We start from the raw sequence: 25,692 nt of genomic DNA, 5'->3' as shown, positions 1-25,692 counted from the left end.
TGAAATCACATTTTCCTTCCCTTTGATTATTTACAATTATGAAGACATGTACTCTGACTACGACATATATATCCGATGCTAACACAGTTTGAAACCAAGTTGCTTTAATCTCCACACCTTTCATAATTTATTTTCAATAAGAATTGGAAGACTACTTGAAAAACGATGGTACGTATATTGATACAATCTGAGGTGTATATTAGAGTTGGTCGTACATAACTTCGTTGAGCTCTCATTCATTACTGTCTGCCAGAGGACTTGCAGGAAACGAACAAACTAGTGTTTAAATCTACTTCGGATAGATTGATCCATAGCCCCAAATATTAACCGTATTTTTTTCATCAAGTCCAGCAAGCAAAATACAGGAAACATAAGTGAGAAGCAATGGCCATGTCCAATGGAAAAGGTTACAGCAATATTCCGTTGCCTTCCTTCGCAAGTACCATCCATGATAACCTGCAGACAATATTGTAAGAGTGATGGTCAACCACATCGTGAACAAAACTTGAAGCCACGTACCTTTTCGATTTGATTTTTTATTGTCACATATATTATTAAAGAACAAAGAACAAAGAAATTCACAGCGCAGGAACAGGCCCTCCGGTCCTCCAAGCCTGCACCGACCGTTCTGCCCGACTGAACTAAAACCCCCTACCCTTCCAGGGGCCATATATCTCTATTCTCATCCTATTCATGCATTTTTTTCGAGAAACCGTTAAATGTCACTATCGTATCTGCTTCTACAACCTCTCCGGGCAGCCTCCCCGGAGGAGGCTATGTAATGATAATTATTGTTTCTTGCGTGCTGTGCAGGCAAAGCTTACTAAACATAGAGAAGGAATGGCCTGCAGAATGTAGTGTTATAGTCATAGCTAGCGTGCTGAGTTATATCAACTAAATGCGAGGTAATTCCATTCAACATTCTGATGACAAGAAACGGTTTTGAGTCGCTTGGTACGTGCCCTTGCACTTTTGTACTTTTTTCCTCGATGGAAGTAGATGGAAGAGAATAATTCCGGGGCCCTTGCTTACACTGGTTGCCTTTCCGATGCAGCAGGATTTGTATACTGTGTCAATAGATGGGAGGCTGGTTTGAGTGAAAACAGGCCAGAGGTTGTAAATGTTGTGCCAAGTAATTCACATCCTGACTCCCACATAAGTGTCCAGGAGAGAGATGTTAGAATCGTATTGAATGTGGCACACACCCCTTGATCCGTGCAGTTCCAGTACCGCTCAGTAAGTCGACAACAGTTAGGACAAGAGGGCCGGAGTAAATAGCGGAATTCAGTTCCATGAACATTAGTACATTCCACGAACAGCACACAGCCGTGTCAGTGTATTGCAGAACCTCGCCAATACCTCTTCGCCAAACATTCAAAAATCTAGACTCCACGTGCTAGAGTAATAATGGCAGCATGTGTATGTGAATACGAGCGCATGAACATGTCCTTCCAAGCCTGGCATTCTTTTGAATTTGAAGTTTATTTACACTCCTCTACTGCCATTCGATCCAAATACTGGAATTTCCATTCTAAGGGAGTACTTACACTACGCGCTTCAAAATGGTTCCAACCAGCCAACAATACAGGGTGGTTTAGTCGTGGGTAATAACTGAGCTGACCAGCGATGCGCACATTCTACCCAAAGTAAAATACAATCCAGATTATTTCCTTTCCTTTGTCTGTCAGCGTCTTTCTTTGTGTACTCATGTAGCCATCTCATTGATGAACTTCTCTTGTGCGCAATTACTATGACCTGATGCAATTCGCAGGTATCATGCTACGGCTATATTTCAGGCATTGATCTTCTGTTATGTAGTAGCAAAATACTTAATGCATCCCACAGAACTTTTATGACTCCGTTAATTAGATCTATATGTGGAAGCAGATTTGCTTGAAACGCAAACGTGATATGGCAGTTCTCATTTGGTGGATCCAAGACGGGTATTCCATGAAGGCATAAATGATTCATCATAATTTTAGCAGGATCTTAATTATATTGTCATTTTTCTTTGGATTTGTGTTAATAATTCGACCAGCATTTGTCGTCCATCTCTACTTGTTCTTGAAATTGTGGAGCTGAGCCACCTTCCGCATGACTGCATATTGTATCAACATATGATGCGTACAATATCAGTTAAAGGAGATGCAATGATTCTAGATGTTTTATGATTTTTTTTGAGTTATGGAAGTTCTCGAATTGTCTGTTATTTTTTGAGCTGCGCTCAGGGTACAATTTTTTCAGTGGTCGAATGCACCCCATGTATGTATTTAGATCTTATTAATTTACATAGTACAGGAAGAAAAATCAACATCAATTGCAAGCAAGAGCAAAGCATATGGACTTGGTGGATACAACGCTGCACAAATCATGATTATTTTTTAAATGACTTTTCAGAAGACACCTCACCTGTGACTTGTCAGGAAGTGACAGCTGCATTCGCCATAATATGATATACCATTGTAAATTCGCAATTAGAAATTCCACAAGGCAGATTATATGCTTCCTGGATGTGTTTATCGTTGCGTGTGATGTCGCGTCACGTGTTTTCTGTGCAAGCTTGCTTTTGACATTGTAACATATTGTCTGGAGTTTTTTCACGCACAACGTAGGCTGATCGTTGTAAGTAATTCATATCAGATGCTGCACCGTGAGCTACTGATGCAGAAATTGCACTTCAAACAAACTCACATTCACGCAACAAATCCGATATTGAAATCTCTCAAAGCAGAACTACGCACACTGAATACATCAACCTTCAAATGCAGCGTTAACCTTCACCTTAGTCCCAGTCATTTGTTTTCTGAACACATCATACTTGAATCATTTTTATGAAAGCTGCAAGGATAGCAATCGCTCTTTCTGCAATTTTACGTTCGTGAAAGAAACAAAATCATCAAAACAAATATCGTTACCACGTGGTCCACCTTGGTTTTCTTTGGTCAGATTCCACTTTTCCAATATTCTTGTGCATTCAATTGAACATTATATTTTTATTAAAATAAAGAGGTATTTCATTCAAACACACATAGTAACATACCATGTCCATCTCGCAAGTTACAATTCAGTGGTCGAATTCCTTCTACTGCTGACTTGAAATTGAATGCGGTCTGCAGCACAACTTTGCCTCACCATTTGCTCCGGTCGCTATTGCTGCTCCATGGCTGGATCCTCTGCCTGGACAGAGACTCTGAACATTTCATGGACAGTAAAAACCAAAAGGTGGCAGTGGAATCACGGTCAGTCATGTGTTTGTCGGCTGTCCACGAGATTGGAAAGATATTGTCATTTAATTTATTTCTGGACATCACTAATTATTCGGATCAGATACGGTAAACTAATGTTGTCGGCTACTGCGCTCTAAATATGGTGATAACCAGTCGGCGAAAATTCATACAAGCGAAACGGAGTGCGATGGCAGGTTGGGAACATTAGCTGCATTTACCTGACCTTGCATTGAAGGCGAAGGGAATTCGTATGCAAAATATATATGTTATGCATTCACGTGGCTGAAGTGAAATTAACCTCAATCACGTTTTGCTGTGTTGTTTCAATCAATAACTATGGCAGTGATCCTTTTGCCACAACCTTACAGAAGGAGGTTCACGAAGTCAATTCTGAACAAAAAAAAAGGATTTTGAAATACATTGGGAAAGATACGCGTGAATAATTCGCAGTGAGATATGACATATTCTTTCATGTAATGTGTTACAATTCTATTCTTCTGCTAGATGAATTGAACAGAGACATGAAAGCAGGTAAAACACATTTCAGTGCATATTTGAATTAGTTGAATACATTTCAGTGCATAGATCTGTGAAAAAGAACATTGTGCTGAGCCTAAAAGGAAATTCTGAAATGTATGTCTGCGTGTGCCTTCTTACAATTGCGAACGCGATTCACAAATTACAACGTTGTCTTTTATATCGCAAACGTTCATTTATATGTTTACTCGTTTTGCACTTCATCTCCTCAGATATTTGGCAAATCAACACTTCAAATCACTCACCTATCATTTGTTGATAGATTATTTTCGTTCACATGTTTGTGTGTGTGTGTGTGTGTGTGTGTGTGTGTATGTGTGTGCTCGCGCGCGCATGTATTTGTGTACGGGTAAGAAAGAGTAAACCTATGTCTGTGGTACACATTTTGCCTTTGAAATCAATATGTTTATATCAAAGTAACAGCGGATTTCTAAAATAATAGAATTAGTACTTGGATAGAAGAAATAATGCAAACATTGAGGAGACGTAAATTACGGTGAAAAATATTGCATACATCGGTAAACTCGACAATGATTGGAATTATAGTAATAACTGAAGCTAATTTAACTCTAAAGTGAAACAACTACCACTTGATCAACCTGCAAATGGTTAACTTGCAACTGTCTCTCTGTCTCCTCTGTATCTCACGATATCCCTTTCTTGATGCCTGATGCATTCGGACACGTTCAGAAATACGCGCACACAAATAAACAAACACACACGCCCATGCTCACAAGCTCACATACACATGCAAAAACAGACGCACGCGCAGACATACGTGCTCAGAAAACATTTTATTAAGATACATTTCATCTGTGAAACTTAAGGGGTTGAGCAAATCTGAACTTGCCTCCGTATGTTAAGCTGTAAAACACGATTTAGTGACAGGTAACTGTCGATGTAACCAAATGGTGCAATATATATCGGAAATGTATGTACTGATTGTCATGACACTCCCGTTTGTTCTGTTTATGGAATGGAAATACAATTTGCATCGCCGTTTTTTTTTAATTTAGTTGTTAAAATTGGATGTAATTTTGGGAAAAAAACACACTGATCCGAGAAACATTGGGGACAGAGTTTATCCATGTTGCGTGTGATGTTGATAATTACTGCCAAAGGTTTGAACCCGAATATTACTGCACTAATGCATACTGTGTTTCATGATGTGCCGAATATGCAGCAGATATATTTAGATTAGTAGTTAAATTAATTCAGTGTTGAATGGGGATCAGGGTGCGTGTGGAATTCCAAAAGAGTGGACGAGTAGATGCGTTTTGTTTAAACTTTACCCGAGCCACGGGCAATAAAACATGACGTTTTCTAAGTGACTATTTAGCGTTGGATCATAAAATTTCTTGCCGAGCCTGAAATATCAACATGTACTGATGTAATATTTACAAAAATGCGCTTGGCGAGTTGTGGGCATTTCATTAGCGCAAACCGCGTGTTCCCGCCCATTACCTCCACTGCCCTCCCGGCCCCAAGTCACCAGCCACACGCACATACATACACGTACACACGCACACACACACAAAACAGCTCGCCATTTCCGCCAGTGCGATGTTTCTGAACAAATAATGACAATAGGCTACTGTGCTTCTTGCCGAGGATGCTGTTCAGAATTACGCTGAGTCAGTAGTGACAGTGATCCTCCGTTATAATTCCTTCAGCATGTTGGGTGCCACGGAGATAGAGTGGGGCGAGGCTGGCCAGGGATTGTGTTGGTGAGGCGTGTATGGGGCGGGGGGGGGGGGGGGGATCGGGTGCAGGGTGGGTAGGAGGCGGTGGAAATTAGGTAACAGCCTGCAAGCCAGACGAAATTGAAGAATTGGACCTGAAATTCATAAACTAATGATACAACTCAAGGAGATGAAGGTTTATCATTATTTGCTCAAGACGATAGGAGCGTTGAAAAACGATTGCAAACGTCTTGCGATATTAGTGCGTCAGCAGTGGATTCTACACAAAGGATTGTCGACTAAACCTGGCTGGCGCCTAACTACGCGAAGTATTGACAATCGATTTTCACAGTTAGTGGCATGAGGTAAGGTAAACATCTAAGCATTGAAACATAGAAACTAGAAGTAGGAGTAGGTCGTTCGGCCGTTTGAGCCGTTGAGGCCCTTTGAGCCTGCTTCCCAATTAAATTTGATCACGGCTGATCATCGAATTGAGTGTTATGATCCTCTCTTCCCCCGGTATCCCTTGGTCCCTTTAACCCCAAAATCTATATCTAGTTTCTTCTTGAAATCAGACAATGTTGTGGCCTGAACTACTTCATGTGGTAGTGGGCTCTTCACATTCACCACCCTCTGGGTGAAGACATGTCTACTCACATCAGTTCTAACATCTCCACAAAAGAAGATCCCGAGTTCTGGACTCCCACACCATTCGGATTTTTTTTTTTCTAATCTACCCTTTCTAACCCTGTTAGAAATTTATAATTTTCAATGAAATCCGCACTCAGTCTTAAAATATCCATTGAATACAATCCTAACCGGCTACGTTTCTCCTAATATGACAGAACTGCCATACCGGGAAACAGCCTGTTGAACCATCGATTTATTCCCTCCATAGCAAAGACATCCTTCGTCAGATAACGACACCAGAACTGCATACAGTAGTCCAGGTGTTCCCTCACCAATATCGCATATAATTGCAGTAAAACATATTTTTTCCTGTACTTAAATGCTCTCGCTATTAAATATACCATTAGCCTTATTTACCAGCCGCTGGACGTAGAATCATAGATTTCCTCCAGTTCAGAAGAAGTCCATTCGGCCAATCAAGCCTGTACCGACCACAATTCCACGCACGGTCTATCCCATAATCCTACACATTTACCCTGCTTATTCCCCTGACACTAGGGTCAACCTAGCATGGTCAATCAACCTAATCCACACATCTTTGGAATGTGGGAAGAAACCGGAGCACCCAGAGGAAACCCACTCAGATACAGGGAGAAAATACAAACACCACACAGTCAGTAACCCAAGGCTGGAATTGAATCTAGGACCCGCCGCGCTGTGAGGCAGCAGTGCTAACCACTGTGCTATGGCACCTGCACACTTGCTGTCAGTAAAAGTGCAAATGCAACATTATCTCGCTGAGTAACTACCTCTGTCAATTCACAAGCATTCAAATAAGAATTTGTTTTCCTCTTTCGACCAAAGTGGATAACCTTATATTCATCCACATTATACTGCATCTACCAATCAATTAGTCTGTCTACATAAAACTGAAGCGGCTCTGCACCCTCTTCACAGCTCACCCTCCCACCCAACTTTGCATCATCTGCAAATTTAGAGATGATACACTTTGTTCCCTCTTCTAAATCATCAATATATAATGCAAACATTTCGGCCAGCAGCACAGATACTTGCGGAACCTCACGAGTCACTGACAGCCAATTCGAAAATAATTAATGCAATTTATTTTTCATTACTTGCTAACCAGTTTTCTACGCATCTCCAGACATTACCTGCAATCCCATGTGCTTTAATCTCTCTATTCTCTTATGACAGATCTTTTCGAAAACCGTCTGAAACGTTAAATAAACCTGTTCCAATAATTCTCATCGATCAACTCAACAAGTTACATCGACAAAGAATTCCGAGACATACGCCTACCACTATATCGCTTTTGAAAATCCATGTTTACTTTGTGTGATGATACCACTGCCATCCAAAAGCTGATGCACGAAATCTTTGATAATGGACTCCAGCAACTTAGCCAGTACCGATGTGAGATTCATTGCTCTATAATTCCCTGATTTCTTACTACCTTGCTTTTTGAATTGTGCGCTTACATTGGCTACACTCCAATTTTTAGGAACCAGTCCAGAGCACAAATAATTTTGGAAATTAACAACCAATGGCTCGACAATTTCCGGAGCCAATTACTTCAGTTCTCAGGATGAAGATTACAAGGACACTGATATATTTCCACCTTCAATCCCATCAAGTTCCCCAAAAACGTTCCTCTGCTAATGCTGATTGAGTTTACCTTTTCACTGAAATCTCTTTAATCCGCAGAAATACAAACAAATGAGAATGGAAAATCCTGGGAATTTCCCCACATAAAAAAAATCGAGTAATTGTGGAACGAATTTGCGCTGATATTTGAGAGTGCAGATGCAACTACAGTACTGTAGTAAGGTGAATGCAAGGAGTTAGAGATCCATCCTTCAGTCAGCATACTGCCATTCCTCGGAATGCGACGAATCAATCTAATTTTTTGCCCGACCTTTGCTGCAAGGAGTCCAAGCGGGGTACATCGTTACGTGAGGAAACAGGGGCAGTTTTAACAGTCTGAGTATCCACAGGCCAGCACAAACCTATTTCTTCCTTGTCTAAGAGATTTCATGAGTATACAGCATGACATCATGGGCGTGTGGGTCATTTTTGACAAGTATAAAGGAACTTCAACTACGCTGATCCTTCGCATGACACAAGTAAAGAATGAATGGGTCCCATGGAAGACTCCGCAAATTTTCTCTCGATGGGTCCAAGCAATTGTCCTGCAAGTCCACACTCTTTCCACTTTCCTGCCATCCTCCTGTTGGTCTAAAAAATAATAGATTCTAGTCGGGATCGGAGAAAGCCTTAGTTGGTCAAAATCGGTGGAGAATGTTGAAGAACTTTCAAAGTAGCTGGGATGAACAACAACTAGTTGTACAGTCAGAGATTGCTAATCAGGAATAAAAGTGTCTTCTGCTGATTTTACAGGCTGCTCGGTAATTATGATTCCTTACTGCAAAATTCAGGAAATAAAGTGTTTACCTGTGTAACATTACCTGAGCAGATATAGAATGGATAATGTGAAGCCGGGGCGGGCGTGAATGATGTTATAATTCCTGAAATTGGAATGAAGCATTGTTCTAAAGTTCAGGTAGAAATAAAATAACGGATGGCTAAAGGAAGAAATACTGCTGAGATCAAATGTATTCACCAGACAATAATCAATTGACAAATTTAATCAGTGTCCAGATAATCGAACATCCAGTCAAGAACTAAGCCAGTAGGGACAAAGGTTGATTAACAAATAACCGTTTCCACGGGAACATGCGAATGAGTTTATTCAATCCCACTAATTTTCAGCCTGTCGCAGCAATTCGCACACATCAGCAGCACTAGAATTTGATTTGCTGTAGTTGTTGAAAGCGCTGTGATTATATCCAAAGTTTATTATATCCAAAGTTTTTATTGAAAAAAAAACAAATCTTTGTTTAAAGCAATTAAGATTGAAGGGATATTTCACAAATCAGATGAGATACAATTGTAAGCTTTCCTTAATGTAATTGGCAAGGGAATATGCTTTGCTAAAACTCAACGAACAGTGTTTTTCATATGTTCATCCGAAAGGTGCACCACGAATGCTTGTTCATCCTAGATGAACAATGACCTTTCCCGTTCTGCATCCTTTTTGTTATCTCTTGACTCTTAATTTAATTCACCTTTTACAATTAACCCCCCTCCCTCCCAACTTCTATTTTTGACACAGGTTCATCTTGTTGCTTTTGATTCTCCCTAGTATTTCGAACGATATTGTCTCGACTTAACTCGTCCAGTTCTGCTTACATGTTTAGCTTTCCACAGCATGGACACAGTCCAGAAGTTCAATGGAAATATTGAAATATGTCAAAGGTTTCGAGCTCACACGACAACCATAAACCCAGCTCTGCGATACTGACGACACATAAAGTCATCACTCTCACTTCAAACACATCTAGATATTCTATGATATTAGGTGAGGATGACGTATGTTGAAGTTAGCAACATGAAACTTAGTTCAGACACAAATGTTTCCTGGCGAGAAATCAGTTCTCAAAAGTCAATTTTAAAGGGCAATGTAAGAATTAGGAAAGCATATTGGCATGTTATTATTTTTTTAATTTTTAAACAATATAGCTATGGAAGTACGAAACCTAGATGATGGAATATCTTGTGAAACGGAGGTTATTAACTTTGTTAATGAGGATGAAAACAAAAATAACTGTTAAGCACGTGAATCTTGCAGATCTTGCTGATCGGGGCAAGGACAGTTGACGGGTGCTTCCTGTTATTTGGACATAAACGAGATAGACCCCATGCAAGTACAGCACAAATTGGGATGTCAAAATGTGAATTTGCCTTTATCACGGCAATCGGAGAATCAAGAATTCCTGCAGTACAGTCGTGGGCAAATCATGCCATCGTGTCTGCATGAGCTGTCCGTAGGAATATTTAAGGCCGGAAACAATTTCCCAGGATATTTTTCCACACGGCTGCACAACATTCCCTTTCAGATAGTGAGCAAATGCTCTCTCAAATGCCGTATTTTAGAATGCTGCACCGCACTTCCAGGCAATGAATCCAAACCAGAACAACAAGTTGTGGGGAAAAACGTTTTTTCCTTCTCACCTTATTTTGCCTCTTTTGTCAATCGTCTTAGGAATGCCCCTTGTTGTTGGCATTTCTTTTTTTTTACAAAAGCTACAGTTTTTTCCCCAAGTTATTCTGCCCAGGCCCGTCATAATTTGGAATACATCTGTAAAATTTCCTCTCGACGTCTTCGCCCCAAGGAGAAAAGTTCCACCCTCACCATTGTATCCTCACAGCATAAGCTTTTTATCGATAGAAACAGTGGTTTTAACTACATCTACACTCTCTTCAACGGTTTCACATCCTCGCACTGTACACAACTTCAAGGTTCCGGTGTAACTACAGTCATCTGTGGGGTTAATATACCAAGTTTAACCAGAATACTGATGTATGTGCCATCAGCATTTGCAACTCCTGGCACCAGCTTCAATTTAACGTATTATGCAGCCATATTAACTGATCATTGAGGGCATGCTGTTCTCTCGATGACTGTACTGTTCAAATTGATACCAGCATTTTGATCGCCATTCTCGCGTCGATTATTCAAATCCGGCCTTTTTCCACTTTGCATTCTGAATGCAGTCGTGCTCTTGGTCAGACCCACCTGTGATCCAGGAACGGAAGGCCATTCTCATTGGAAGCAGCACAGCGAAAGCTCGTGAGATTAACTGATGGAGTGTGAACATTGCCCTCTGTTGGAAGTCAGTCAACATTTTGCATATAACACCTGGTCCTGTGAACGATGGGTGGTTTTCCCCTTAAACGATTACTGACATGGTCGAGCCCAAGAGCTGCACATATGAGACGAGGAATCCTGGACACCGCCGCACAGTTTTGAAATACGGACTCGATTTGTGGGCAGTTAGTTGTGGAGAAATTTCTCAATTCAGAGGCTTGTAAAATGTTGATAGTATCTGCTCAAAATGTTGTGGACGTTCATTATTCGTTAATAATTTATTCGGTGGTAATTACATTTTTGGCACATCTTAAGTAAAGAAACATGGGCAACAGATTGCAGAGTGAAGGCAAGGCAGCCAGCCTGCCATGACTGGAATGAATTAAACAGCAAGTATGAGAGGGCAGCTTATATAATAATTTTACTGTTTCTGATGTTGTTTCGAAGCAGACACGAACAAGCAAAAACCACATGCGTTTAATAGAAAACTGTTTTGTATATTTCCATCTAGAATTGAGAAATCTTAAAGAAAATTTAATAATTAAAGGTAAACGATTGAATGGTATAACGTTTAAAATGTCTGCATAAATCGTGAGTTCTACTTCAAATAACTTTTCCACAAAAAAAAGAAAGGCAGGAGAGCAGAGGGTGGGGGAGACGCAAAGTATTTGTGGACGGCAGTACACGTCGAAATATTTCATCCATAACTGACGTGAAACATGCTTGTTTGTCCACATTTTAATCCACAAACTTCCATCTCCGAGAACGTTTTGCAAAGGGTCCTTGCTTGGAATGAGGACGGGTTGCATTCTTTGATTGCTGCTTTCAGAGTGCTCGAACAATAAAATTGATTTGGAGGATATCCACTGAAACGTTTGCTAATGTTCAAATTCATTCTCCTATCCGGCAACCAGGCAGTTTTCCCAGACAGGTTAGGCCGAACTGGAGCATTTCGCTTACCAAGCCGTCCTGTCCCAACGTCTGATTCAAATCACTCTGTCCCATACCTATACCATTCAAAACAACGCTGTTAGAATGATGTTTTATTTGTTCTTTAAACAAACCCACCTCTGAAAATGATGTCAGTTACTTTTTGATGTCCTAAAGCACTTTCCAGACATCAAATAATTGTTGTGCCATTCAACTCTGTGATTTGTCCATGGTCACAAAAGTAATAGTCAGAAAACATCAGCGTGGAAATCTCTAAATCACATTGACAGGATGTAAAAATAACGGGTTTCTTAGCATTGGCCAGAAAGGTATGTGCAGCTAATTTCGCTTAATTATGACATTAAATGTTCCGCATTCAATTCCCAAGGAATTGAATTGCCACTGAATTGAAATTGTTTTCGGATTGCATGATTAGATTTTTTACTTGTACATAAAAAAAGAAACAGCTGGCAAATGAGTTAATATGCGTTTATTAAAGTAGTGTCAGCTTAAATAATGCAGAAATAAAAATGATAAAAATTTCAATGTGGTAAAATTATCACCTCCAGAAAATGTCATCGGGCACATCTATATGCGGATACAACAAATTTAACTCAGCATATGTTACTGACCGGCTGCAATAACTATGTAAGGCAAACGCAATTATTCAGCAGCACAGATCAATGATGGCTACGTGGGTGAAATGTTATTTAATCGAATTCTAATAAGATGCATACATATGAATTTATTCCAGCGAATGAACTGAGCCACTGTGAGACAGGTAACTGACTGAATATTATTTTGATGGAATTCGCTTATTTTTCGTCTTAAAGCACAGAGATATTTCTATTTAGATTGTTATGTCTTATAATCGGACGGCTTACATCCTAGTAACGATCGTTGTTCACAAATGACGATTTGTTGTAACAAATCAATGGTGAAGAAACTAAAATGCATGCTTTTCAATTTAAATAATGCAGATGATTTAGACTTTAAGAGTAGCAATTGAGAATTTATAATCCCTGCATCCCATTAGATGTGTTACTGTTCCAATCAACTGGTGGCATATTGCGGAGAGATTCTTTCCACTTAGTAAGGAAGTTAAAACTAGAGGACACAGACTCAAAATAAAGGGGGGTCGGTTTAAGACAGAGTTGAGGAGGAACTTCTTCTCCCAGAGGGTGGTGAATCTCTGGAATTCTCTGCCCACTGAGGTGGTGGAGGCTACCTCGCTGAATATGTTTAAAGCGCGGATGGATGGATTCCTGATCGGTAAGGGAATTAAGGGTTATGGGGATCAGGCGGGTAAGTGGTACTGATCCACGTCAGATCAGCCATGATCTTATTGAATGGCGGGGAAGGCTCGAGGGGCTAGATGGCCTACTCCTGCTCCTATTTCTTATGTTCTTATGTTATTGTGTTCTTATATAATGTAAATCGTAACTACAGCTACAGGACATGAACGAATGTTTTACATACTGATCACAGAATTAAATAGACACAATAGCAAAATAAGAACAAAGGTAAAAAATAATGATCCTAAAATTGGACAACTACTGATGCCACGGAAGTCAGGTCATGGATCTGAAACATTCAATTTAACATTGGATGAATGGTAGTTTTTTCAGCGCAAATCCGTAGTACTGACGAAAATGCAGCTTGTTCTTTGTTTTTTTTGTGTTCGTGGATGTCCTTATAAAAGAGCTGGTCAAGTAACCTGAGACAGATGCTCCACCCTGCGTGGTTCTTGCCAATCCATACTGTGCTGTGAAAGGGCTTCCACGTGCTAATAAACACTCCCAGTTAGCTTGCTCCCACTTAGTTCGTGGTCATGTTTTAGACCATATTGTACGTAATGCATGAAAACTGGCCACTAAGCTGATTCACAGTCCACAGGCTGTGTATCACCGAAGAAGTCACGTGGAAGCCAGACCATATTTGATGCTGAGAAAGAGGTGCTCACCAGGCAATGGAATAAAGGCAATGGACGCGAGGGGCTCGGGTTATATTCGAAGCCCAGGAATAGGAGAGCGAATTCTCCACTGGATTACGGAAAACATCGTGTCGGATGCAGCCTTGATGGTAGTTGGGCTGCATTCAACGGGAAGATTAGGTGAGCAAATTGGCGAACGAGCAGCGGCGTGAATCATGCAAAAAATGGTGGGAAAATTTATAATCAGCGGGAACAAATTTAAGTTAATTATGCGATAACTACTGCTATGGATTTGACTGCAAATGAAGCAAGACAGTTGGTGGTCGGTTCCCAAATAAATAAGTAGCCTAAGCGCTGCAGAAATTCATGCCAACTACATGATGCCACCTATGTGCCAAGTCTGTCTTCAAAGAGTCGAAATGCTGCACTTCTGAAGCCCGGTGATGCAGCTATGACCGGATGGGGCACATTCCCCTAAATTGCTGGGAAAAACTGAAAGCAGAAAAGTGGATTTGGAGCGAGGGAAATCTGAGGAGTGGGCAAATGTATACATGCCACCGATGGGCAAGTTGATAGAGAGTCCATCGAAGCTGCACACGAAGCAAAAAAATACCTGGTGTATGGAATTCTAGGCTAATGTATTATCAGTTTGAGGTGAACCAAATAGATTCTGGATACTTCCTAAGTGAAGATAAAGAAGGAAGTGCATATGGGGGCAGCGCTATCACAGATTCTGGACTCAGTGTTCAGAGTCAAATTAAAAGCACTGCCATTGAACCCTTCCAAAATCATGTTTCTTGCATATGTGAAGAAGACGGTGTGAATGAGAGGACATGCATTCATGAAAGTGCATCTGAGGTACCAGTGTGCGGTCGTACTGATGTGCATGGTCAAGTGCATTCCCCCTGCCTTTTTTGGAAGCTCCTGGCTGCAGAAATTAAAACTAAGCTGCAGTGTGGTAAATAGAACGGTGGATTCGAAAATACATAAAACGAATTCCCTATATAAGTATGAGGAGGTGTAAAAGGGGACCCTGAGTGAAAAGAAAGGGGGGGATTAAAATTTACCTAAAATCAGACAATAATCCAAGCAGTTTGAAGGCGCATCCATCACCACCTACCATTCTGCCGAAGGTGGAGTCCGAATTAACACAACTGTTCAGCATGGGGATGCTGGAACAAGTCACCACCAGCTAATGTGCCATTTCAATCTGTGGGGACTTCAAGGCAAATGTCAACCCAGCACTGAGTGAAGATCAATGTCAAAGTCATCTCATTTTTGATCTGTTTAGCGGATTGGCAGGAGAGAATTTTTCGAAGATGGGTCTGTCTTATAATTTATGAAAATGACAAGGTAATCTGAGGATCTGGTGTGGAGCTGGTGTTTGAAACCAGGAAGAGATCAGCCATGATCGGATTGAATGGTGGAGCGGGCTGGAAGCACTGAATTACGATTTCCTACGTTCCTTTGTTCCTATGTCTTAGGCATATCTCAAAATTGGCGCTGTAGAAGAGTTCCAAACATTGCTGCCGATAATAAAACATTGGGGCTGATTTATTACAGGGTTCTTCCATTCAACGTCACGTTGGCATGAGGCCTTTTTCCAGAGGGCTATGAATCAAACTCTAAGAGGGTCCAGTACACGTCGAGCAAAGTGATTTCTCCATGTTTATTTTACATTCAATCTATATGGAGTAATTTGAGTTGTCTGCTAATATATCATCCCATATACTGCAGTAATTATGCATTGATCAACATTGCAACATCACCTCCATTACTATACATATTTTGCCCACAACATCCACCCCTGGCACACATCTGTCACGTCTAAAGATATTATACTTCCCTCCAGCATAGTGCTGTTATATAAATATCATAGTCCTTGTGTTAATCAATGACCTAAGTTAATTAGCCTTAAATGGATGAGCTTGCATGTTAAAATATGTGCCATCGTTTGAAAGTTCTTAACTCCTCAACAGCACGAGCAAACGTCCTTCAATGATGGTGGTTCCATTCCGATTTAGGTGCAATCTTTCCGTCTTGTACAGCTATTCCTTCCGCAGAAATGGATACATTAAAGGAGATCCCTTCCTCCCACAGAATCATTTCGGTCATACGTTCATCTACTCGACTCTGCTATTCTGATACTCTGTTGCTGGTGGCAACAGCAGAATTCAGCGATTTTATCATTTGAGGTGCTACTCTTCAATCTGCTACTTAGCTCGCAATCCTCTTGTTGCAGGAATGTATCCCTCTTTATACGTTAGTCGTTGGTACAAATTTAAACCACGAGCTCTGAATGTCCATGTTTCCCCCTTATTATCTGGGCCGCTGTTCAGTAACATCCGTCACCCTCACACTGCAGAGGCAGGACGTCAGCAATGTGTCACGGCAGTAGATCTGCTTCTCGGCCTCTCACACTTTGAAGTCTCCAACAACAATTATTTTCCATTTGTATGCTATCTACGTTTTGCATCAATGTCATCCACAGCTCTGTGCGCTGGCCTTGGGCTGCACACATACAGGATGCTGCACATTCACCGTTTTCCGTCACATAATAACAGTTGTTCAGTGTGATATATTCTGCGCTTCCCTAATTGGCAGCATATCAGGGACAGCAACAGGTAGGCAGACAAATGATGTGTTCGTATGTTTAAGCTATAATACAAGATTTTTTTGCATGGCGAACACGATAAGAAGCATATAGGACGCACAGGTAATAATTGCCACCTGTTTACTACAATCATGCCACATACAACCGTGAACGCTGGTGGCGATTAAACTACACACTGGAGGAAAACGACAGCATGTAGACACACACATAGTACTGAGAACTTCCTGACGCATAAATACACGTCTAAGGAACTGGAGTAAGCTCTCCCCTGCCGCAACCTTAATATGCTAGTTAATAAGATCAGATCTGATTTCATTAAAACCACATAATATCATTCTGTATAAGCGGAGCGACCCATCAAGCATGTGATAACAAACAATCAATCGAACTCCGCCTTTGTATTATTCAAGGCACTTGTTTCCTGCACCTTCACAGGAGGAGAGCTACAAAGATTTCAGATCCTCTGACAGGAAATAAAGTTTCCTCTCGTTCCTTCTGAATTGGCAACCCTTTATTTGTGGAGAAATGTTTTGCTCAACGTTACCCAAAAATCGTCAGCATGTCATCCATTTGAAAGTTCCTCTCATGACTGCAACATATTTAATCAACTCTTCTTTTACTCGTCTAAATTTCAGCAAATGTAAACCCATCAGACACAACACTTCCTCAAAAGCCAATCCACCCCTTCCAGGTATTAATGTTGTTAACGTTCTCTGAAAAGTTTGGAGTATGTTACCATCCTTCTTTAAATACCTTGACTCGTGTTGGTCCAAATTACAACACACAACTGCTCTGTGTAACTGAAGCATAACGCCCCGACTTATGCAAAAGAAATGTCAATACATTAAACTACCTAATAAATGCAGAGCCTGTTTATTAGCTTTTCTGATTGCGCAGCCCGACACACAGATCCCTCTGCGGATCGTTTAAAAAAATGTCAGTCGCTACCATATTCATTCGGAATGGATGATTGGACAATCAAACGTTTTCTGCTTCAGAGATCCCCAGCATCATTGATACAAGTTTTCCGCGAGTTGCATACATTCCACGTGATACCAAGAAGCGGCTGAAGGCACTGGGCATGACAAAACGTATCCACCCTGCTAATATTCCGGCACCGGTCCAGTGCTCCAAAAATGCAGAGCTCCTAAACAAACTTTCAAGTTTAGATACAATAGCGGGAAAAATCCAGTTTTGTGGGCAATGCAAACAAGATAATTTATTTTATCTCGATAATAACAGCTGTGATTAAATCAACAATGTGCCGAATGGCACTTCATTAGCACTAACCTGCGCAGAGACGTTCTAAGCTGATCTCAGCGGACCCACATTTCTTCTAATCCGCATTAAAGCCGAATTCCTTCACGACGGAAATGTTCTGGTGTCATCCGTTGAAGTAATGGCTGGCAGAACATAATGAAGCTTCTTCAATAACAAGGCTGGGACAGATGTTCAAACGAAAATAGAAATTATGTGGAGATGCACGCTTTAGATTTGGGTGGGCAGAGTAAGAAGTCTTACAACACAATGTTAAAGTTAGCAGGTTTATTCGGGATTAAGAATTTTCAGAGATTCCTTCATCGGGTGGAATTCGAAATGGTCAACAATGCTGGACTGTCCAGCAAGCCCAGCGAGCCCAAATAATTTTAATCAATAAAATTAAATAAATAAAAAATAATTGAGTTTTAATCTATTAGATTATCAAATAGATCAATTGGCAATCTAGGTCAAAAACAAAAGACAGACAAGGTGTTTTGTTCCTTTCGCTGGCATCTCTATGTCATTCACATGTGTCCCATTGCACATCATCAAATTCCAATGCTACACGATTCGAGGAAAACACATCCGCTGCATAGACCGTGCGCTGTGGACCAGAATAATTCCACACCCTGACAAACAATCACCCCAAGCAATGAAATATATCCGTGTTTCCAGAAACGCATCTTTTTCCCCTCCAAATCTGGCTCTTCTTTCCTGATTGTAAGTTTTACATGTTTATTTCTCGCTAGACACAACAATGTGGTTCCGCATAAAGAAACGATCGGAAAACGCTAAATTTGATTCAGATCACGGAAATCTAATGATTCGTAGTCAGGCTACGCCCAGTTAATTGTGATTCCAGGCTGAATAATTGGATACAACAGGATATATATTTTTTTCAGTGTAAATAATTCCAACTCACTTATGTTTCATTTCAGAACTCCAAGGCCTTCACGCAAAAATGGGTAAGCATAATATACTAATTTGCTTGCCGTGCGGATTCATACTTTAGATTGCAATAAATAATGTTTTTGAAGCAAAGAGGTGTATTCATAATTGAATCGTAAATACTGCAATCAAGTTTTCATGCAAATTATTAATGATTAGAGGTTAATAATAGTAAATTGAATTCTGTGACATGTCATACATGACCGAAATATATAGCGAACATAGTTGCTCAGGCAGAACGCCCACCTTTTCTTCACTTTTCAAAAAAGATCTCGCTATCGACATAATTTGGCAAGCATATTTATGTTTAATCGTAACTTGCATCTATATCACGCGTGATGTAACTATACAATATGTTTTGAGTGAAATATACAATCTGGGCAACATCTTTAAGGATACCGTGCGCACAATTGCAATAGACTGGACTGTGAAACATCAATAACAAAACTGCATTTAATGGAAGGAAAGAACATAAGTGAAAAAAATGTGTTCTGGAAATCATGTTCTGCTTTGTAGTCTCTACGAAATTAATTGTCAAGATTAATTTCATTTATCTTTTAATAGAACTTCATGTCTACATTAGCATTCATCTCTATATGTATATCCACGCATACTTCAGCATGATGCAAGGTCAACCATCATAATAGCAGGGAATACTAAGGGAAGATTTGAAACTACTCCGATGTGTGAACATTGGATCGAAATAAGCATATTTATTTTTCCCTTTACTGTTATGTGATGCATAGAAACCTTGATAAAGTGTTGCATCAAATGGCTTAAAGATCCTTTTTTGAAGCAGAGTCTGAAATCTTTTACAAACAGTTACAATGTTAAGTGTCAGTTGGTCCAATAGAGTAGCAGGTTCCAGGACTGATTTAGGTATAGTGAATGAGATTAATTGTGAGATAGTGGGGCCAATACTAAGTGATATACAATTCTGGAAAGTGGCTGACGGGTGAGATAACACTTATGAGTAACATTTTACACTCGGTTTATGGCGGCAGTGCGAATTCAACTGTTTCCAGTGGATGATTCGGATCTCCTGCGAACAATGAAGAAGTTTTTTTTTAAGATAATTTGATAGTGTCATAAGCAGTCTTACATTAACACTGCAATGAAGTTACTGTGAAACATTTAGACATTCACTTTCACTACTATCCAAGGCCATCGGTCAACTTGTGGAAAATGTAGCAGAGTAGTACAGTCGTCGTTGGCCAGTGGAGACATGAATGGGAGCGTCCTGTGATCCAATTTTCTACGTATTTGGAATGGAGATTTAAAATGTGCCACCAGATTTGAATATGAAGGGTGTGAAAGAGATTGAAATATCATCCGAGTACCAAAGAAAAGCAATGCAGCGTGCCTTAATGACTACCGTCCGGGGGCTCCGATATTCATCATTTTGAAGTACTTCGAAAGGCTCGTCATGGCCCGAAATTATTCCAGCCTCCCAGACTGCCTGGATCTACGAGAGGTCGCGTACTGCCACAATGCTCACTCAGTAGACGCCATCTCCCTGGCCCTGCACTCAAATCTGGAACACCTCGATCACGAAGACACCTACATCAGACTCCTCTGTATATACGGTAGCTCAGCCTTCATTATTCCTCCGAAACTCATTTCCTAACTCCGTGACCAGGGCCTGGGCTCATTCCTCTGCGACTGGATCCTGATCTTCTTAACCCACAGACCACAATCACAAAGGATAGCAACAACACCTCCTCCACAATCATCCTCAATACAGGTGCCCCACAAGGATATGTTGTCAGCCCCCTACTATACTATGGAAACACCTATGACTGTGTAACCAAATTCCCCTCCAATTCGATTTTCAAGTTTGCCGACGACTCCACCCTAGTGGGTTGGATCGCAAACAATCACGAGACAGAGTACAGGAATGAGACAGATAATCTGGTGATCTGGTGCAGCGACAATAATCTCTCCCTCAATGTCAACAAAACGAATGAGATTGTCATCGACTTCAGGAAAAGTTGAGGAGAACATGTCCCTGTTTACATCAATGGGCATGAAGTAGGAAGGGCCGAGAATTTCAAATTTGTAGGTGTCCAGATCACCAACAATCAGTCCTGGTCCCCACATGACTACAGTTATGAAAGCCCACCAATGCCTCTACTTTCTCAGAAGACAACGAAAATTTGGCATGTTACTACGACTCTCAGCAACTTTTGCAGATACAACATAGAAAGCATTATTTCTACCTGTATCACAGCATGATATGGCTCCTGCTCTGCCCAAGACCAGAAGAAACTACAAATGTTGTGAACGGAGCCCAATCCATCATGCAAACCAGCCTCCCATTGACTCTGTCTACACTTCCCGCTGCCTCGGTGGAGCAGCCAGCAAAATTAAGGACCACCCACACCCGAGACTTTCTCTCTCCCACCTTCTTCCGTCGGCAAATTATTTAAAAGTCTGAAGTCACGAACCAAGCGAATGAGGAACAGCTTCTTTCCTGCTGCCAACAGACCTTTGATTGGACCTACCTTGCATTAAGTTGGTCTTTCTCCACACCCTAGCTCTGACTTTAACTCTACAATCTGCACTCTCCCGTTTCCTTCTCTATGAATGATATGCTTTGTCTGTATACAACATAGAACATAGGCCATTACAGCGCAGTACACGCCCTTCGGCCCGCGAGTTTGCGCCGACCAGTGAAAACAATCTAAAGCCCCTCTAATCTACACAATTCCAATATCATCCATAAGTTTATCCAATAACCATTTGAATGCTCCTAATGTTGAGGAGTCCACTACTGCTGCAGGCAGGGCATTCCATGCCCTTACTACTCTCTGAGTAAAGAACCTACCTCAAACATCTGCCCTATATCTCTCACCCGACAATTTAAACCTATGTCCCGTCGTGTGAGCCATCACCATCCGAGGAAAAAGGCTCTCACTATCCATCTATGTAATCCTCTGATCATCTTGTATGCCTCTATTAAGTAACCTCTTAACCTTCTTCTCTCTAACGAAAACAACCTGAAGTCCCTCAGCCTTTACTCATACGATCGTCCCACCATACCAGGCAACATCCTGGTAAATCTGCTCTGCACCCTTTCCAATGCTTCCACATCTTTCCTATAATGCGGCGACCAGAACTGTACGCAATACTACAAGTGCGGCCGCATCCGAGTTTTGTACAGTTGCAGCATGACGTCAAGGCTCCGAAACACAATCCCTCTACCAATAAAAGCTAACACACCGTATGCCTTCTTAACAAACCTATCAACCTGGGTGCCAACGTTCAGACATCTATGCACATGGACACCCAGATCCCTCTGTTCATCCACACTACCAGGTATCTTTCCATTAGCCCAGTACTCTGTATTCCTGTTACTCCTTCCAAAGTGAATTACCTCACACTTTTCCGCATTCAACTCCATTTGCCACCTCTCAGCCCAGATCTGCAGCTTATCTATGTCCTTCTGTAACCCGCCACTTCCCTCCACACTGTCTACAACTCCACCGACTTTAGTGTCATCCGCAAATTTACTAATCCATCCTTCTACGCCCTCATCCAGGTCATTCATAAAAATGACAAACAGCAGTGGCCCCAAAACAGATCCTTGCGGTGCACCACGAGTAACTGAACTCCAGGATGAATATTTCCCTTCAACTAACACCCTCTGTTTGTTTACAGCTAGCCAATTCCTGATCCAAACCACTAAATCACCCTCAATCCCATGTGAGCGTATTTTCTGCAATAGCTTACCATGGGGAACCTTATCAAACACTTTGCTGAAATCCATATACACCACATCAACCGCTGTACCCTCACCCACCTCTTTGGTCACCTTCTCAAATAACTCAATAAGGTTTGTGAGGCACGACCTACCCTTCACAAAACCGTGCTGACTATCCCTAATCAAATTATTCCTTTCTAGATGATTATAAATCCTATTTCTTATAATCCTTTCCAAAACTTTGCCGACAACAGAAGTAAGGCTCACCAGTCTATAATTACTTGGGTTGTCCCTACTCCCCTTCTTGAGCAAGAGGACAACATTTGCTGTCCTCCAGTCTTCTGACACTGTTCCTGTAGACAATGACGACCCAAAGATCAAAGCCAAAGGCTCTGCAATCACCTCTCTAGCCTCCCAGAGAATCCTAGGATAAATCCCATCCGGCCCAGGGGACTTATCTATTTTTACCCTTTCCAGAATTGCTAGCACCTCCTCCTTATGAACCTCAGTCCCGTCCAGTACAAGAGCCTGCATCTCCCGTCGACAACACTGTCCCTTTCCTGTGTGAATACCGACGAAAAATATTTATTTAGTGTCTCTCCTCGCTCTTCCGACGCACAACTTCCCACTACTGTCCTTGACTGGCCCTAATCGTACGCTCGTCATTCTTTTACTCCTGACATACCTATAGAAAGCTTTGGGGTGTTATTTGATCCGAGCGGCCAAAGAACTCTCATGTCCCAGTGGGGACATTTATTGCGCACAAGAAAGAATACTTTGTTCTGTATGCTAGATCACGTGGCAATAATAAATGATATCTAATCAAATAAAAATGTTGAAAAACTCTTCCTCTGACTACATTTTCCAAAGCACAAACAGAAAGCGAACTATGTCACGCAAAATGACGTCCACATTGATGATATTTGTCCGACTGTGAATGAAACGTTGCTGGGTTTGACATTGATTGCTGGAATATAAAGATTTTGGTTCCTGGCAAAATCAAAGTATATGAAGAGCAAAATGCAAGACAACATTGACGCCCAAAGATAGATCCGATGTTACCAAACGACGTAGCAGATTTTACTAACAGCATGGCCAACGCCAGATTGTGTACCTTCAGTCATTTTGCATTTGCCTTGTGTTTCTGTATTTCCCCACTTTCAGAATAGGGGCTTATTTTGCGACTGAAAGGATGCTTCGAGACAATTATAGCGAATTAGATTTAATAGCTGTGGGTGATAGATAAATTGCCAGTCGGTAGCCAGAGAACAAAACTGTGCCCGGTCAGGTGACAGGATTTTTTCACCTTTCAGTTTCGTTTTGGCTGCAGTTTACGAGGCAGTTTTAAAAGCAAGCTGTACAAGAAGTCTCTGCCTCTCTCTGTTTTGCTTTAAAAAAAATACCAGTTAGCTCCAAGAAAGGCTCATTGCCCTATTGCAGTCGCTAATTTATGATTTGGTGTTTTCGATAGCTGCCTTGACGGCAGGCTGCTCTGAGTTTGCAAGATCATTTGAAATCATCATTCAATCCGAGGAACTGCATTCCAGTATCATGTTAGCTTTAACCTGTGCAGTGTTAAATGTGTTAAAAGTGTTTTGTTTATTGGAGTTTTGTCATAATTGGAGCAAATTGGAGATATTCATTAAGGATTATACGCTATAGCGTTTCGTTTATTTTTTTTAGCTGTAATTGATAGAAGTTCTTGCTAATTTTCTTACTTTACATTTTGAATAAATTAGTCAATAAACTTTGTTTGATAAAAGCTCCCTATTAGATCCCTTGTATAATACCTGAAGCGAAATAACTCATGCCTATTCTAGCCAAAGTAAAGGTGTAAAACATATGTTTCAAGTTGGCTTCTTAAAAATAATCTTTAAAGTTTTTAACCTGAACCGTAACAAACGTTAGTGGTGTGATTGAACAATCCCAGTTTTACTGCATGAAAAAAATTCCAACTACTCTTAAGAAGCTGGAAAATATCCACATAACCTTTCATCTTAAATGGCAACGGATCCATTACCTTCAGTTATTTGTACTCCCAACAGTGGCGCAAAATTGCTGCAGAGTGCAACGTATACAAAATGTACTTCAGTGACTCACCACAGTGTCTGGAATGGGTTCCTAATTCTTGGTCGTTGAGGTAGACATATGGTGGGGTAAGGCATTCAGTTTGATTCAAACAAAAGTGCGTTTGATTTGATATTATAAATCACGTAAAGGGAACATCAGGAACAAAAGAGGGGTCAGCTAAATTGAACTGCAAAACGTGATTAAGGGATGAATCAGCAGAGGTTCAGTCTGAGACATTTAATGATATCCCAGAACATCCAAAATCGGCACATCCTAATGAGTAATTAAATCAGAGCGGAGGGCTGGAATTATTTGCCACATTTTTTTTGAATAATGCATATAATTGGGAAAAGATTATTGCAAATCACAGGGCTGAAAAGAATGTAACGAAAACCGAAGAATGACATAAATATTGAGATTTAGGGAAAAGCTAAAGTGCTTGGAATGCGAACAACAAGGAAAGAGATAGTTGGTTCGAGCATATATAGAAAACTAAATTAAAAAGGAGTAAAGGCCACAGTAAACGTCGGACCTACAGGAATTACAGCTGCAGAACTGATTATGGAAAGCACAGCTGTGGCAGTTGAATGAAACCGATATTAGCATCTGTGTCCACTCCAGAGCATAAACGTAACATGTCAGAAACAGATCGAGATCAGGAATTGGAAGGGAGAAGGTAAACTTGCAGTGAGAATTTGCGATAAAAACGAAGTAATATTCAGCGAATTCTTCGCTCTGCAGGTGGAGGATTACCGGGTCTGAATAGACTTCAAAAATTCTACAAGTTCTGTTTGACAAAAATGAATAATAAAAACACTGATGGATTGGATTTAATTTTCCTAAATTACCTAGATTCTGCATAAAATCGCAAGGTTCCAAACGTAGCTCATTATTTCAAAGACATAGGGAAACACAACGCCGGATTCGACAGGCCATTTAGCCTAAAATACGCCATAGAAGATGTCAGTTGCGAAGATTATAGATGTAAAATCAGGACAACTGGAATATCTCGAGGAAATCGGCACAAACAGTGTCGTATTATTAAAATGAAAGCACTTTTGCCCAGCTTGCTAGAGTCGTTTGACGGAGTGGAATGTGCTCTTGATAAAGGGGGTGAGGAGAATGCATTGCACTCCCTTTTTCCAGAAGCAATATGATAAGATGTTACATCACAGCTAACTGTGGGAAATGAAAGTTGACTGCATAAGACGGGGCATATTTCATGGATTCAGGATTGACCAGCTCACAGAACACATTGAGTTCGTATCAATGTTTATCATTGCCTAAAGAAGAATATGACGAGTGGTGTGCCACAAGGATCAGTTTCGAGGCCAAAACATTTTACATGTTATTTTAATGCCGTCAATAAAGGGACCGGATGTGTGACTGCTAAAATTACTGGTGGCAACTCGATAGAAAGGAATGTAAA

The sequence above is a fragment of the Mustelus asterias genome, chromosome 20, assembly GCF_964213995.1.
Source record: "Mustelus asterias chromosome 20, sMusAst1.hap1.1, whole genome shotgun sequence".
NCBI classification, from domain to species: Eukaryota; Metazoa; Chordata; class Chondrichthyes; order Carcharhiniformes; family Triakidae; genus Mustelus; species Mustelus asterias.
The sequence above is the reverse complement of the archived record's forward strand: the minus strand, read 5'-3'. Positions refer to the sequence as shown.